Source organism: Mauremys mutica, chromosome 7 (genome assembly GCF_020497125.1).
Source record: "Mauremys mutica isolate MM-2020 ecotype Southern chromosome 7, ASM2049712v1, whole genome shotgun sequence".
NCBI lineage: Eukaryota > Metazoa > Chordata > Testudines > Geoemydidae > Mauremys > Mauremys mutica.
The window spans coordinates 33,620,920-33,627,196 of NC_059078.1; the positions used below are offsets into that span (position 1 = coordinate 33,620,920).

Genomic DNA, 6,277 nt, shown 5'->3' on the forward strand with positions numbered 1-6,277 from the left:
GTTAACGGGCTAGCAGCATACGGGCCAGGGCGGCTTGGGGATGCCAGTAGCAGCTGTATTCTCTGTGCCTCTGTGACCCTCAAGAGTGAGATCTCAGCTAAAATCACCACCATCTGTGGAAATAGTGCCAATATTCGCTGCCATTGCCCTACACTCATAGGGACCAACATTGATAACTTCATGCAACAGATTAGCCTTTTCCCTTTCACCCCTGGCAGGCTGTACTCACCATGGCTGCAGCTGGAGAGCGGTGCTGTGCCAAGGTGCAGTGTCAATAAGCATGCCATAGTCAAAGTGTTTATGGGTCTAAGACAGAGTGACCAGATAGCAAGTGTGAAAAATCGGGTCAGAGGGTGGGGAGTAATAGGTAAGAAAAAGCTCCAAAAATTGGAACTGTCCCTATAAAATCGGAACATCTGGTCACCCTAATCAAAGAGAAGGGAGTTTTGAAAAGTGTATTTCCCTTTCTGCTGTGACTGTAAATCCAGTGGTGCAGCTGACTGTTTTCGTCAGCACATTTGCAGGGGCAGCTCTAGACATTTTGCCGCCCCAAGCATGGAGGGTCTGCTGAAGCCGTGGGACCCTCCGCAGGCAAGCCGCCGAAGGCACCCTGCCTGCCACCCTAGCAGCGACCGGCAGAGCGCCCCCAGTGGCTTGCTGCCCCAGGCACGCTCTTGGAGCGCTGGTGCCTGGAGCCGCCCCTGCATATTTGGGCATTGTGGCCTTCAAGAGTGTCCCCTCCACACTCCCAGAGCACGTGACCCTGATGAGAAGGAGAAAGAAAACAAGGACGGACATGTTCAGTGAGATCCTGCAAGCCAGTGCTAGATCAGACTGTAAACAAAGGGGCCTGGAGAGCCAATATGACTGACAGCATAGAGGAAGGCAGAGAGGATAGGAAAAAGGCCCAGGAGTCACAGCAAGACAAGAAGCGGGAAATGCACCAGGACATAGTGGGTCTTCTCAGGCAGCAAATCCAAATGCTTCAGACCCTGGTTGGCCTACAGGTCCAAAATCCTGGACTTTCCACCCTTTGCATCCTTGGAGAACTCCCTGGTCACCACTCCCTACGTCCCCCAACATACCACTTGGCATCACAGTGTGTATGATTACCCTGACACTCATCAAGAAAGAAACAGCTTCACACACCAACCGTGGGTCTCACAGGTGTATATGTGTAGCGATAACAGACTAAATTTGTGCACTCAAATGAACAGAAATGTTTACTCCCTTTCTAATTTTAAATTTTCACCCCTATTAAGTCATGTTAAAAATTGTATAACATTGCATGTAGTATGTTTTGGGGTTTGCACATTGATTTTCTGCACTGTTTTTTTCCTAAATACAAACACTCTATTATCTTTATTACTTCACAATAAATATTGCAGAATGCACAGTGATACTCAAAGCAAACAGTACTTGTAAGTGCACACCAAGCACCACAGAATTCATAGCTTCAGGAATACACCCAGCCACCTTTATAAATGTACAGCAAGCACTATACAATTCTTAAGTGACACCCAAAGCTCCAGGCCCAGAGAACATTCCAGCAGAAATGCTCCTGTGGCTGACTGTTAAAGTGCTCTTTGAAAGCCTCCATTAACTGCATAGCTTCATTTTTTTTTCTTTCCACATTCTTTAATGGATTCCATAACAATGAACAAGATGGAGTTTTGAACTGGATCACCTGGCCCTTTCTCTTCTTGTCTCCTCCCAGCTCAAAGTGCTTGCACCTCTTAATGGCCAGCATTCATAGATTCATAGATTCTGGGACTGGAAGGGACCTCAGGAGGTCATCGAGTCCAGTCCCCTGCCCTCATGGCAGGACCAAATACTGTCTAGACCATCCCTGATAGACATTTATCTAACCTACTCTCAAATATTTCCAGAGATGGAGATTCCACAACCTCCCTAGGCAATTTATTCCAGTGTTTAAGCACTCTGACAGTTAGGAACTTTTTTCTAATGTCCAACCTAGGTGAAAGCACTTTGAGCTGGGAGGAGGTAAGTATGCCCAGTGGTCTGTGATGGGATGTTAGATGGGTTGGGATCTGAGTTACTACAGAGAATTCTTTCCTGGGTGCTGGCTGGTGAGTCTTGCCCACATGCTCAGGGTTTAACTGATCGCCATATTCAGGGTCGGGAAGGAATTTTCCTCCAGGGCAGATTGGCAGAGGCCCTGGAGGTTTTTCGCCTTCCTCTGCAGCATGGGGCACGGGTCACTTGCTGGAGGATTCTCTGCAACTTGACGTCTTCAAACCACAATTTGAGGACTTCAATAACTCAGACATAGGTTAGGGGTTTGTTATAGAAGTGGATGGGTGAGATTCTGTGGCCTGCGTTCTGCAGGAGGTCAGACTAGATGATCATAATGGTCCCTTCTGACCTTAAAGTCTATGAGTCTATGAGACAAGAAGAGAAAGGGCCAGGTGATCCAGTTCTAAACTCCCATCTTGTTCATTGTTATGGAATCCATTAAAGAATGTGGAAAGAAAAAAAAGGAAGCTATTCAGTTAATGGAGGCTTTGAAAGGGCACTTTAACAGTCAGCCACAGTAGCATTCTCTTGGACCTGCAGTTGGGCTCCACACAAGCCTCAGCACAATTTTCTTTGTGGTCTTGGCCTTCTTACGGAAGATAGGCTTTGTCTGACCACTATAACCACTCTGCTTCTGATCATATCTCCTCTTTCCCTGAGCATAGAGTCCTTGCCCTTCTTGTACCGGGTCACTTTGTGCGGCTGCCGCTTGCCACATTTCTTGCAGTAAGTCTTGTGGGTTTTGGGGATGTTCACCATCCCGCCAGCAGCAGCGTTGGGGCGCTTGTAATAGCACTTGTGTCTGGGTGTTCAAAGGTGGTAGACAGCCACTCACCCTTCACCCTGGCAGCAACTTTTCCCCCTTTGCCTTAAAGATATTGTGCAGGACACAACAGGCAGCTATAACCAAGGAGATATTTATTCTCACTGTGTCTCAATCTAGTGAGTAAACACTGCCAGAGTCCCTTCAATTTATCAAAAGCACATTCAGCAGGCATTCTGCAGCTGCTGAGCCAGTAGTTGAATTTTTCCTTGGTGCTGCTAAGGAGGCCAGTGTATGGCTTCATGAGCCCAAGGAGCAAGGGGTAGGCTGGGTCCCCCAAAATCACAATTGGCATTTGAGTATTGCCATTGGTAATGCTCTGGGCTGGAAAGAATGTCCCTGCTTGCAGCTTTCTGAACAGCCCTGTGTTCTTAAAAATGCGAGTGTCATGTACTGTCCCTGACCAGCACACACTGATATCGGTGAAGTGTCCTCGGTGAACCATCACTGCTTGCATAGCCATAGAAAAGTAGCCCTTTCGGCTGATGTACTGTGTGGCAAGATGAGCTGTCTATCACCCCACCTCAGTGCGGGAACCCCATGGCTGCAAGCTATCCACTATTCCCTGCACATTGCCCAAGAATCAGTCCTGTGTAACAGGAGACAATTAATGGCCCTACACACTTACACGACAATGGCCCCCACTGTGGGGGGAGCATGGGCTGTTATAGCAGAAATAAGGGAGAGACAAGACAGAACTTGCGGGGATGGGGGGAATCAAATCAGTATGGTCGATGTCTGTATGCTAATGCGAGAAGTATGGGGAATAAGCAGGAAGAACTTGAAATGCTAGTAAATAACCACAACTATGACATAGTTGTCATCACGGAGACTTGGTGGGATAATATGCATGACTGGAATATTAGTATAGAAGGATACAGCTTGCTCAGGAAGGACAGGCAGGGAAAAATGGAGGAGGTCTTGCTTTATATATTAAAAATGTGTACCCTTGGACTGAGGTTGAGATAGAAAAAAAGAGACAGATTTGTTGAAAGTCTCTGGGTAAGGATAAAAGGGGTAAAAAACAAGGGTGATATCATGGTAGGGGGTCTACTACAGACCACCAAACCAGGAAGAAGAGGTGGATGAGGCTTTTTTTAAACAACTAACAAAATCATCCAAAGCACAGGACTTGGTGGTAATGGTGGACTTCAGCTACCCAGACATCTGTTGGGAAAACAACACAGCAGGGCACAGATTATCCAACAAGTTCTTGGAATGTATTGGAGACAATTTTTTTCTTTCAGAAGGTGGAGAAGGCTACTAGGGAGGAGGCTGTTCTAGATTTTATTTTGACAAATAGGGAAGAACTGGTTGAGAATTTGAAAGTGGAAGGCAACGTGGGTGAAAGTGATCATGAAATGGCAGAGTTCACGATTCCAAGGAATGGTAGAAGGGAGACCAGCACAATAAAGACAATGGATTTCAAGAAGGCAGACTTTAGCAAACTCAGGGAGGTAAAATCCCATGGGAAGAAATTCTAAGGGGAAAAACAATTGGAGACAGTTGGCAGTTTTTCAAAGAGACATTATTAAGGGCACAAGAGCAAACTATCCCACTGCGTAGGAGAGATAGGAAGTATGGCAAGAGACCACCCTGGCTTAACCAGGAGATCTTTAATGATCTAAAACTCAAAAAAGAGTCCTACAAAAAGTGGAAACTCGGTCAAATTACAAAGGATGAATATAAACAAATAACACAAATATGCAGGGACAAAATTAGAAAATCCAAGGCACAAAACGAGATCAAAATAACTAGGGACATAAAAGGAAACAAGAAAACATTCTACAAATACATTAGAAGCAAGAGGAAGACCAAGGACAGAGTAGGCCCATTACACAATGAGGGGGGAAAGACAATAACAGAAAATGTGGAAATGGCAGAGGTGCTTAATGACTTCTTTGTTTCGGTTTTCTCCAAGAAGGTTGCTGGCAATTGGACGTCTAACATAGTGAATGTTAGTGAAAATGAGGTAGGATCAGAGTCTAAAATAGGGAAAGAACAAGTCAAAACTTACTTAGACAAGTTAGTTGTCTTCAAATCACCAGGGTCCGATGAAATGCATCCTAAAGTTCTCAAGGAGCTGACTGAGGAGATATCTGAGCCATTAGCAATTATCTTTGAAAAGTCATGGAATACAGGAGACATTCCAGAAGACTGGAAAAGGGAAATATAGTGCCCATCTATAAAAAGGGAAATAAGGACAACCCGGGGAATTAGCTCAATTTCTGTACCCGGAAAGATAATGGAGCAAATAATTAAGTAATTAGTTTGCAAATACCTAGAAGATAATAAGGTGATAAATAACAGTCAGCATGGATTTGTCAAGAACAAATCATGTCAAACCAACCTGATAGCTTTCTTTGACAGCGTAACAAGCCTTGTGAATGGGGGGAAATAGTAGATGTGATATATCTTGACTTTAGTAGACTTCTGATACTGTCTCACATGACATTCTCATAAACAAACTAGGGAAATACAACCTAGATGGAGTTACTATAAGGTGGGTGCATAACTGGTTGGAAAATCGTTCCCAGAGAGTAGTTATCAGTGGTTCACAGTCATGCTGAAAGGCCATAACGAGTGGGGTCCTGCAGGGATCGGTTCTGGGTCTGGTTCTGTACAATATCTTGATCAATAATTTAGATAATGGCACAGAGAGTACACTTATAAAGTTTGTGGATGATACCCAGCAGGGAAGGGTTGCAAGTGCTTTGGAGGATAGGATTAAAATTCAAAATGATCTGGACAAACTGGAGAAATGGTCTGAAGTAAGTAGGATTAAATTCATTAAGGACAAATGCAAAGTACTCCACTTAGGAAGGAACAATCATTGCACACATACAAAATGGGAAATGACTGCTTAGGAACGAGTACTGCGGAAAGGGATCTGTGGGGGTCATAGTGGATCCCAAGCTAAATATGAGTCAACAGTGTAACACTGTTGCAAAAAAGGCAAACATCCTTCTGGGATCTATTAGCAGGAGTGTTGTAAGCAAGCCACAAGAAGTTATTCTTCCGCTCTACTCCGCGCTGATTAGGCCTCAACTGGAGTATTGTGTCCAGTTCTGGGTGCCACATTTCGGGAAAGATGTGGACAAGTTGGAGAAAGTCCAGAGAAGAGCAACAAAAATGATTAAAGGTCTAGAAAACATGACCTATGAGGGAAGATAGAAAAAAATGGGTTTGTTTAGTCTGGAGAGGAGAAGACTGAGAGGGGACATGATAACAGTTTTCAAGTAAATAAAAGGTTGTTACAAGGAGGAGGGAGAAAAATTGTTCTTCTTAACCTCTGAGGATCGGACAAGAAGCAATGGGCTTAAATTGAAGCAAGGGTGGTTTAGGTTGGACATTAGGAAAAACTTCCTAACTGTCAGAGTGGTTAAGAACTGGAATAAATTGCCTGGGGAGGTTGTG

The 6,277-nt window shown here is 44.6% G+C and overlaps 1 pseudogene; it reads right to left on the minus strand.

Annotated features, from left to right (window-relative positions):
- Nucleotides 1-1,498: 1,498 nt before the first annotated feature.
- Nucleotides 1,499-2,796, minus strand: LOC123374042 (annotated as a pseudogene).
- Between the last annotated feature and the right edge of the window lie 3,481 nt (nucleotides 2,797-6,277).